Source organism: Pan paniscus, chromosome 1 (assembly GCF_029289425.2).
Source record: "Pan paniscus chromosome 1, NHGRI_mPanPan1-v2.0_pri, whole genome shotgun sequence".
In the NCBI taxonomy this organism is placed as follows: domain Eukaryota; kingdom Metazoa; phylum Chordata; class Mammalia; order Primates; family Hominidae; genus Pan; species Pan paniscus.
Window position 1 is genome coordinate 31,354,749 of NC_073249.2, and position 6,616 is coordinate 31,361,364.

At 36.4% G+C, this 6,616-nt stretch overlaps 1 long non-coding RNA gene across 1 annotated transcript; it reads left to right on the top strand.

Annotated features, from left to right (window-relative positions):
• Positions 1 to 684: 684 nt before the first annotated feature.
• LOC134728756 (uncharacterized) lies at positions 685 to 2,747 on the top strand. The gene is made up of 4 exons (XR_010109537.1): positions 685 to 861; positions 1,162 to 1,245; positions 1,420 to 1,514; positions 2,622 to 2,747. It is a non-coding gene; the product is annotated as an uncharacterized LOC134728756 (long non-coding RNA).
• Positions 2,748 to 6,616: the final 3,869 nt, after the last annotated feature.

Below are 6,616 nucleotides of genomic sequence, written 5' to 3' on the forward strand. Positions count from 1 at the left end.
ACAGCAAGCTTGGATCCTGATGAGGCGTGCCTTAATTTTCTGGGCTGTGGGAGTTAATGAAGACTCCTTTCTGAGGTGGACATATTTGTATTTCTACAACATTAATAACAAAGACCCACACTTTCTCTTTGGCAGCAAATGAACTTTTTTTTTTTTAAAAAAAGAGGAAAAATTATTGAAAAGACAGTGCTTGGGGGAAAAACAGAAATAGGATCATGAAACCGATTTGTTTTTACTTCAAGCACATCTAAAACATGAAGAGATGTGTAGACACTCAAGGGGCTGCACATGGACCAAAGTGCTTGGGAATGCCCTGCAAATTGGAAAACGGGAATGGAGATACTGCAAAGCCACACATTCAAGAAGAATCACTTCTTAGTTCTTTTTTGCTTCCACTTTGCCTCTTCTTAACACTGCTTGATGCATGCAATTGACAGCCTGTGATTTTTATGGGGCAGAGATTTCTGGATTGCTTCCTGCTCATCCTCAGGGGACCATCTGGAACTGACAGTCTGTCCTCCAGACTCATATCTTCCTCTTTCCAATCAACCAGTCAATCATCAAGCATTTATGCACACCTTATGTGCCCAATAGGCCTCCTTTGCTGTGGAAGAAGCACTGAGAGCCAGAGTGCCCTCCGCATTCACCAGAAGCACAGCTAAGTGTCAAGGCTCAGGTTACATCTTAGGAAGCATTTATGGGGGGGAGACAAGCAGGTTGTAATCGCAGGCTTTTCAGAGACATGTCCAGTCTTTCTGTGAGTTTCTTTGGATCTCATCTCTGGCATTTTCCTGCTAAAATCCAACATTTCTACCCTTGCCTGACTGACTCTACTCTAAGGCTTTTGATCTAGAAGAATAGGTGAGTAAATGTTTTCATCAGTCCGCAATTTCCGTAATCAAAACTTAAATTATGTGCTTTACCACATAGTAGCTTAACAGATGCCTTGAGCATAGATTCACACTAGAAATTTTTTTACTTGACTTTTATTTATTTTTTTCAGAATGAAAAACATATTTTCTTCAACTTTGTAATGATTTTTGTCTTTAGTTAACCTTTTAGTGATGTGAGGTGCTTTATCTTATTTTTAAAGTTATTTATTCATTCTTTTATCCAACAAGTATTTAAATGACCACATATTGTATGTCACACATTATTTAGGTATCTGAGGATAGAGCAGTGAACCAAAGAGACAAAAGTCCCTGCCTCTATGGAGCTACATTCCAGTTGACTGCTATAATGATGGTAAGTTCCTATGTTCTTAAATTCTCTGTGTTCCTAATTCTGAATAGCCAGATGCTAGTCCATTTATATATAAAATGGTTTACTCAGCAGTTCATGAATTTTCTATTTTAAACAATGCAATGATGAACATCTTTTATGCACACTTGTTTTCTTCATGTCTGATCATTTCCTCAGGCTCTCCAGAATTGTTGTGGTCTGCTTTCAAGTTCTGAGCCTAGCTGCATGCCAGAATCACACCATCTGAGGCTTAATGAATCAGCATCTCCAAGGTAAGTTCCAGGTATATGTATTTCTGATTCTTAGCGAAAGTTTAGAATATTATCTTATTATGATACTACAATGTCACTTTGATTCTGTTTTTAATTGCATACTAATTATATTTATATTATATATAATATTTATTATATTTATAATCTCAAGTTTCTCTGGGTTTTAAGAATAATTTACTGTAATAAAACCATACCAACTGACCAGTTCCCATAGGGGCTGGGCTCAGTCTTTATTATTATGCCATATTCATATTTTAAATGAAATGCTACCCAAAGAATGAAATATACTTTGCAAGTGAAAAGAGAAAAAAACAATGACTTGTGTTTATCACAACAGTTCCTAACCTCCCTTAAGAAGAGTTTTCTCAAGTCGTATTGAAAAATTGATTTTATAATCCATAGTATAGATTTTTATATACTGATGCTGTCTTTCAGCTATTTCTTTTTACTCTCCATTAGCACTTTACTGTCTTAAAAAAGAAGCAAAAAAAAAAAAATCTTACTAATTCATAGAACATTAAAAAATCCTATTTCTAGATAAGAGTCCCTCTAGTTGACTAAAAAACACAAGGTAACTCAAGATTTTGGTCGGGGGGCAGTGGTGGTAATAAGTTTGTGTGAGGATGGAGAGGTTTGTATGTCTGGTGAGAGGTCTAGAGAGATTTGGAATCTAGCACCTTAGAAATCTTTTTTTTTTAAAAAAAATTGTACTCTGACTTTTTTAATGAGGTGCCTTTGTATTAAAAATAAAAAGCAGAGATAAAATAATCATTTGATTTAGATATTTTAAAGTATGAATATCATTCAAAACTTTGAGGACCATACAGCAATTGGTCACTAAATTCAGTTTTAAGCCTCCTAGAAGCCAAGGCAAAAAAGGGAAAGCTATACTTCTTATTGGTCTAATGAAGTATATAAGATCATTCAGGAAAGCATCCTTTCCTCTGGGAGGTTTTTAAAGATACAGTCAAAAAACTTGAAAATATGGTGGATGTATGTTCTGAGGATCAGAGTTATTTCAAAAACCTTTCAAGACTTTCTATTCCTTTCTGCTTCTTACTCTTAATCACTTCTCTTGTTTTGTCTTTATTATTTGTCATTTTGTAGATCAGCAAAAGTGCTGCTATCAAAGACAGGTAGAATGACTCCTGTCTCTAGCTGCTTTCCTGGCGCTTGAGCTATGGAGTGATAATACAAGTTGGGAGGACTCAACAGAAGCCAGGTATGTCTAACTTCACATCAACTGTATTAGCTTTTTTCTAATTACATTATCAAATTCCATTAGACAAGGGTCAGGAATTAACGTTTTTGGCATTAAATGTTTTTTATATTATTTGTGTGATTTAAATTATTAAAATGACATACATTGTTCTTAGCCACTTGTTATTATTCTCATTTGTCTTCATTGCTATGAGACCACTTTAGTAATTTACAGTTGACCCCTTAATGCAGCTGTATGAATTATTGACTATTCTTTACCTTTCTGCTACAATGTTTTCTAGAGAAACTTTTGATCGTGAACACGCCCTGCTATTATAGTTTGCAGAACATAGAAATATTTGTGCTTTTTTTGTCTTTACAAAACATTATACATTCTCTCGGTAAACATATTCAACCATTAGAAAGGTAGAAAGTAGAAAGGAATATTCCCTGCTTCTCAATTTCTGTTTTCAAAGACATTTTGCTTGAAGGTTTATTATTTTAGGCTTTCAAAAGCAGTATTATTGTTTCAGAAAAAAAGCAACATTTTTTTTACCAGTAACAATTTAAAATTTTTATTTACTTAACATATACTTATCACTTGCCGTGTTACAAATTCAAGTTCTATATACTTACATTGTTCTAAGTGTGTTAAAAATCATTAGTTATTGTAAAACTATAAAACAAAGACACGGAGGTTTAGCCACTTGCCTTAGGTAGGAGGTTTAGTCACTTGCCACAGCTAGAAAGTGGTAGAGTCAGAATTTGAATCTAGGCAGCTCTGCCTCTAAGACTTCTGTCTACCAGGCTCTTGATTCCTATACAACATCCCTTATCAACAAAAGAAAAAATTTATCTTTGGGATTTTTCAGACATAATAACATTTTCATAGTTTAAATCTTTATACATCTTCCCTTAATACATGCAGTTTTTAGAGTTACCATGTTTTCTTTATCCTTCTAGGGTTGCCAGATAAAATAGAAGATACCAGGCTGGGTGTGGTGGCTCACACCTATGATCCCAGCAATTTGGGAAGCTGAGGCAGGTGGATCACTTGAGGTCCGGCCAACATGGTGAAATCCCATCTCTACTAAAAATAAAAAAGTGAGCCGGTCGTGGTGGCGTGCTCCTGTAATCCCAGCTACTCAGTAGGCTGTGGCATAAGAACTGCTTGAACCTGGGAGGTGGAGGTTGCAGTGAGCCGAGATCGCACCACTGCACTCCAGCCTGGGCGACAGAGCGAGACTCCATCTAAAAAAAAAAAAGGAAAAAAAAAAAATATATATATATATACACACACACAAACACACACACACACATATATGATACCTAGTTAAATTTGACTTTCTTATAAACAAATAACTTTTTAGTATAAGCATGTCCCAAGTATTGCATATTTAACCAGTATCCTGTATTTTTCTTTGCTAAATTTGATAGCCTTATCTTTTTCCGCTTGTCTTGAAACTCCTCAAAGTCAATATATTTACTTTCTGACCACCATTCTCTCTGTAATAGGACTCTTGTTAACCCTATTTTCTCAAAATAGTCCATGACCTTGTCTCAATTCCCATATTCTCAGAACTCTTGGCCACCTTGTATAATTTTGATAGTGTAACTACATAACTTAACATCAAAATTAGATATTTTTATGCTGGGACTGTAGGTGAAACAGAAATTGTCTAAGGAATATCAAGACTTAGGGTGGAACTAAATGTTGCGCACCTTATCCTTCTTAAAACTTATTTTTTTCTTGGTTTCTAATGTATGTTACCCTGTTTTTTGCACTTTTAACCCATTACACACTCAAATCCTCTTTACTGGCTTTGTTTTTTCTTTACTTCCTACCTATCAAATGCAGGTATTATATTTGTGATTTTCTCCCAGATTTATATGTCTAGACTTGAATGCTTTCTCGAATATATTTCCAACTATCCTCTAGCCATATTTCTGTTATGTCTCCCAGACATTGCGAGTTACATGTAGATAGATACAGAATCATAATATATAACATTTATGTAATGCTTACTTATGCCTCACATATACTGACTTATTTTATTTTCACATCTCTATTATTATACCTATTTTACAGAAGCTGAGGCACAAAGAGGCTTAAGTTACACTTTCAAGGTCACAAAGATAGCTAATGGAATTGCCAAGATTTGTCCCTTAGTACTGGAGAACTTCCCAGGAGCTTTCCATCTGCTGAGTCCAGGTGCCACTTCTCAGAGTCAGACAGATCTTCCATATTCGCTTTCTTTCTTGCACCAAGTCACAGAACCTCAGCCAGAACTTCCTTCTCCTTATGCTAGCTGCCACCACTACATAGCTCCACTCCTACACCCCTTTCCCCACCCCCAACTCACCCTGGATGGCGAAGGAGGCACAATTTCTCCTGTGACGCTCTTCAATGCTCTCCAGTACAAACAAGCACAAACATAATCTGGGGGAAGGAAGTGGTGCAAATTATAACAAGAGATTGCAAAAATAAACACTTGGGGAAATACAATTATTCAAAGTTTCAACACTCATGATCTGCCCTATAATTTTTACATGTCTTCTGATACAGTAACTAACTAGAAGTCTAGTAGAAATTAGCACTTTTTTTTTTTTTTTTTGAGATGGGGGTTTCCCTCTATCACCCAGGCTGGACTGCAGTGTTATGATCAGGGCTCACTGCAGCCTTGACCTCCCTGGCTCAAGCTATCCTCCCACCTCAGCTTCCTGAATAGCTGAGACTGCAGGTGTGTGCCACCATGCCTGGCTAATTTTCAAATTTTTTGTAGAGACAGTCTTATCATGTTGTGCAAGCTGGTCTCAAACTCCTGGGCTCAAGTGACCCTCCTGCCTCGACCTCAGTGGAGAGATTACAGGTGTAAGCCACTGCGCCCAGCCTGAATTATAAATTTTAAATGGATGATTTACAAAATAGCACAAGGCAATTTCTGGAGATATGGATATATTTAATGGATATAGTTAACCTTTGGTTATGGCGATGGCATCATGGGCGCATGCATATGTCTTAACTCATGAAGATGTATACCTTAAATGTGTGCCATTTTTTATATCAATCATACCTCAGTAAAACTAAAAAATAAAATGGGTGATTTGTCCCTCAATAAAGCTGCCCTAAAAAGTAAAAGTACACAATCTTCATGATACTGATCTAAGTTTCTCACATTCTTCATAATTCAGAGTCTGCCCTTTTTTCCTGAAAGCAGCTGTTGTTGTTGATGTTTATCCACGTTACTTGAATGGATCACTATTCGTTTATTTAAAAATGATGATTGAGCATCTAATATGTGCCAGGCCACGTTCTAGATATGGAGGAAGAGTGTAGCGATGAACTGCAGAGTGTTCAGGAAGTTACCGTTTCATTGCGGAAGACATAAGCTAAAGAAGTAAACAAAGGAAACACAAGTGTTCCCTGCCTGTGGGGAAAGGAAGGGCCCTGCTGCCCACCTGCAGCCGACCCTCTGTTCAGTCAATTCACCTTCTAAGAGTCATTTCCTTCATCTGTGACATGGCAATCATTATCTTTGTTTTGCTTGCCACACAGGATTTTTTTAAAGAATCAAGTGAAATAAGTGCTGTGAAAAGTCCTCAAACTGTAAGAAATATGAAATTTAACGTTAAAAGAAGGTTTGTGTATATTCAAGGAAAAGAAGTCTTATGTTTAAATGGAAAATGTAAACAGACACATGAAATGTCCATGAATCTGGGGAAGAGTTTCCTCAGTCACATTCCTCCAACACTTGTGTGCATTTTTAGTACAGTAACGATGCTTAAGATTGTGTAACTGAATATTGCATCAGAACAATCAAGGTTACCCTTCAAAGCAGTTATAGAATTATCTTCTCCTAACTAAATATAGGTACCTTAACAAACAGAAGGGCTTCCCCATG